The sequence below is a fragment of the Buceros rhinoceros genome, unplaced genomic scaffold, assembly GCF_000710305.1.
Source record: "Buceros rhinoceros silvestris isolate BGI_N320 unplaced genomic scaffold, ASM71030v1 scaffold11762, whole genome shotgun sequence".
NCBI classification, from domain to species: domain Eukaryota; kingdom Metazoa; phylum Chordata; class Aves; order Bucerotiformes; family Bucerotidae; genus Buceros; species Buceros rhinoceros.
In genome coordinates this window covers 35,035-39,599 of record NW_010398328.1, presented here as the reverse complement: position 1 = coordinate 39,599, position 4,565 = coordinate 35,035, and positions in this window count along the sequence as shown.

Genomic DNA, 4,565 nt, shown 5'->3' with positions numbered 1-4,565 from the left:
CCCATCCACTCGGTGCACGTAAGGGAGAACGGGCTTCCCTTTCTGTAGGATGCACAGAGCGTGGCCTTGCTTTCCAGTCAGGCAAGTTCCTCGCCTGATTGCTAAGTGCGGATTCTGCAGGAGGAGAAGGCTGGGAAAGTCTCAAAACCGGCTGAGACCTCAGTCCCACTGGGAGAAGGCAAAACGGCAACGCTTCCAAGGCGTTCAGCAGCACCAGGATTCTCACCTCTCACTTGCAACGACTCTGGCCCCTAACTGGTTATTGGAATATGCTGAAAGTTTTTCTGGTTTTGTTTTAGTATATTCACTGTTGCCAGATCCCAGCCAGAGCATGATATAATGTTGTAGCTAGTGGGCAAGCACAGACCAACATTGGTCCAGCAGATGTGTTGCACTTTGGCTCCACACCATCTCTCTCTCCTGGTCAAAAAAAATTGAAGAGCTGGTGCAGATGGTAATTTTCAAGTCTGATGCCCTTCAGTCAAAACAAAAGTAATTGGACTTCTTTCAATTTTTTAAAAGCTGCCAGTCACTTCCACTTTCCCATTTTTTTCTTTTCTTTTTTTTTTTTTCAGAGGAAAAGTGGTGATAAAAGCTGAGAAAAATTGAGAGAGGTGTGAAAAGAGGGAGGAGAGTGAAGGAATGAGATCTGGGAAGGATGCCCTGTGTTCTCCGGTGTCTTTGAACAATCCAATTATTTCTCAAGAAATCAAATGGACAAATTCCAAGAGAAGAGTTAGATGAACTTAGAAAAGTGAAATTAAAAAATCCCATTTTGTTATTTTCTTAAAAGGGAGACAGCTATGACAGAATGGAAGAATTTTCCTTCTCTGTCTCATAGAGTGCCTCAGTACAACACATCCCCAAATCCAGCACTGTGGTAGCATTTGTGTGTTCACTTATGCCTCTGTGTCCATTTATGATGGATTATTCAGTTTTGGATTATTGCCACTGTGGTATATAATTATAGCAGCAAATATTATCCAATTGTATTTTAAGTACTTAGTACTTACACCCTGATCTTGTTGCTGTTTTCAGAAGCAAAACTTCCCCAATTCTGAAAATACAATAAAATTGTATTAACATCTATTATGAAGTCGTAACGGTAATTGGACAGTGCTTTGTCCATGCAAGAAAAATGAAGCCAGCAGTATGTCCGTAACAGTAAAACTTTGTGAATATGTTATATGGCACAGCTGCCTTTCTCCTTTCTTGGCTACACTTGAGGAGGCTCCTTGGTCTGTTAGCTCCAGTCTAAGGCAAACTAACGTATAACTGCAAAGCTTGATTGCAGGGTGAAAATCTGAAGCCTTCATATGAAAAACAAGTCAGCAAAAAACCCTCCAAAACATAAATGTCTTAGTGGTGGGGAAAAAATACATCTTTTTTTTTTTTTAAATGCAGAATATTTTCCTTGCTTTAAATGTTTATTTCAAACCAGAAGAAAACTTTGTTTTATGCTCCTTTCTAAATTGAGGCTTTCGTGTTGTTCCTTTTTCTTTTCTTTTGTTTTTCAGTGGAAAGGAGGGAAAGAAAATATATGAGACACTGAAAGCTGAGAACAAAAACATATTCAATTTTTGAAAACAGAGAAATAGCAAAACTGTATTAAGCAAAATGAAAGTCTTGAAGGGGGTAGCTGTAAAAAGATATGGTCATATAGGAAATAAAAGGCTTAAACTGTAACAGGGAATTTCAGGTTAGAAACAATGTTTTAAACCTAATCAGCATCTAGGGTTAGGTGACACGGGGCATTGCCATCTATGGAGATCTGTAGGGTCTGGTTAGACAGCTCTCATATTTGGAATAACCTGGAACAAGCCACCTGCTGGATCAGCCAGTCTGTGCCTCCCGCAAGACAGCGGCTACCAGGCAGCTGACTTCCCGAGGTGCCAGACCTTCGTAGAGAAAGGAACCAATGTCGACCTTACAAATATCTAACGGGTGGGTGCTTAAGTGCATGTAAATATCTAAATGCTGGATGTCAGGAGGATGGGGCTAGACTCTTCTCAGTGGCGCCCAGCAACAGGACAAGGGAAAATGGGCACAAACTGGAACTCAGGAAGTTCCACCTAAGCATGAGGAGAAACTTCCTTTCTTCCTTACAAATATCTAACGGGTGGGTGCTTAAGTGCATGTAAATATCTAAATGCTGGATGTCAGGAGGATGGGGCTAGACTCTTCTCAGTGGCGCCCAGCAACAGGACAAGGGAAAATGGGCACAAACTGGAACTCAGGAAGTTCCACCTAAGCATGAGGAGAGCACTGGAACAGGCTGCCCAGGGAGGCTGTGGAGTAGGTGAGCCTGATTTAGTCCAGCAGAGGTGCTGGATTAGACGATCTCCAAAGGTCCCTTCCAAACCTCACCATTCTGGCACTCTGGGATTTGATTCTGTGACCTCCAGCCCCCTCTTTGGCAGTCGCATCACACTGCTGCAGGAAGCGGGGAAGGGTATGTCCTCCCAGCATTTTCCCGGGGCTCAGCAGCCCTTCATGCGTATCCCTGGTGGCGTCTTTCTTCTGCTTTCACACTCAGTCTTTGTCACCCAGCCCTCCTCTGATCCAGAAAAGGAGTGTGACCAGGAGTGCAAGAGTCCCGGTTTGCTTTGATTAAAGCTTCCCCAAAAGGCTATTTCCTAGAATTTTAATTTCAAAATTAATGGAAAGAAGTTTTATCATCAGTTTAATTATTTTTAAGTGGCCTTATACTGCCTATTTACTTAGCCTGAAAAATCCTGGCTGAATAGAGTTAAATAAGCACTATTTAACCGAGCAATTCTTAGTTCTTGTTTATATAAAAAGAGCAGCATGAACCTATCATTGTCTGAAAGGAAAGTCACATTCCAGATCTCTGCTTGCTTTGGGCACTGAAGCAGAAATGACTATTTAATTTTAATGTTTTAAAATTTTTATACTGGCTCTGGTGCTGGAGTATCACGAATGTAGTCCTTGAGCATTTTTCTCTTATGTATTCCTCTTCATTAAATCTTCTTAATATACGTTCACTTATATAAATCATTGCATAGCGTGTGTGATATTACAATAAAATCTACAAAAGGAAGGGACATTATGAAAAAAAAAATATTGGAACAGGCTGCCCAGGGAGGTGGTAGAGTCCCCATCCCTGGAGGTGTTTAAAAGCCGTGTGGATGTAGTGCTGAGGGACATGGTTTAGGGACCCTGGCAGTGCAGGGTGAATGGCTGGACTCGATGATCTTAAAGGTCTCTTCCAGCCAAAATGATTCTGTGATTCTGTGATCATTAGAGGGTTAAGTCGTGCAGCTGACAATAAGACTGATAGCTTTGATATTCCCCCATTTTCCCCCATTCCCTCCTCAGTTAGTGCAGAGAGGCACAGCCAGTGCCTGTGCTGCCTGGCTGTGTGATCAGCAAAGGAACCATATTTAAAAACATGGCTCAATTTTGGTCCATTCATGTGGTTCGTTAGTGAGGGAGGGCCCATATTACACTGAAATACGTTGCAGAGGTTTTTGTACTTTAGCCCTATTCCCACTGCTTGGTTAAGCCAGGTAAGAGCCGCACTTTGTGCATGGTTAGCTAGAGCCACGTATAAACCTCGTCCTTCCGTGAGAGGAAGTCCCAAACAGAGCTTACCATGACTGCGGCAAACTGTATCTCCAAACTGAACTCATGAACTGACAGAAAGGTTTACATTTCCCCTGTGGAAATCATATGTATTTTCAATGTATGTGGTGACATTAGAGATGGGGGCTCTCAGACAGCTTTTCTGCATTACAGAACGTAGCTTGCTGGTTGATGGTGAGGACAGAGGTGCAGACCCATAGCACACCTGTGTCTTACATTCACTGTTAACTCTCAGCAGAGTTATGTTAGTGCCTGTGAATGCTCAACAAATAAAAGCTAAGCTAAGCTAACAGCAGGCACGGTGTGACTTTACAGCCCCCAGCAAAGTACATCTAATAATTTTCCGTGCTTGCTTTTCACTTTCTAGTCTGCGTCTGCTCTACCCATCATATCCTCCACAGTGTAAGTATTTTACGTGTAGTAATAAAGATCCAGATCTCAGTGCTAACAGGGATCACTAAAGGAACACAGTCTGTTGTCCTGCACAGTCTAGCTCATTGGTTTCTTCTCTTGTAATTTCCACATCACATCCACACTGAAGTTCCAAGTTTCACAAGAGGTGGTTGTGAGGTGTTGAAAAAAGCACATAAAAAAGGCAGCAACATCTTTCCGTGCTGCTCCCACTCTGCCTTTCAAGCGCCAGTATATCTTGCTGCCAACCCCCCAAAAATACACAAGATAAACAACAAAACCTTGTTGGTGATGCTTTCTTTTTGTTTTGTTTTTGGTTTTTTTTTTTTTAATGTAAAGTTTTTTAAAATAATCTTCACAAAAGCTGTTTCCAGTGTGGGAAAACTGAGCTGCCCTGACCTAGACTGTATCTCTAGAATGCAGCAAAGATAGAATTTCCACAATGTTGAGGCCACAGAGAAACCAGGGGCCGGCCTGTGATTATAAGAGGATTTACATTAATAATAATTAATATTGTGATATCTTCCTTGGAGGTAGATACCTACGGG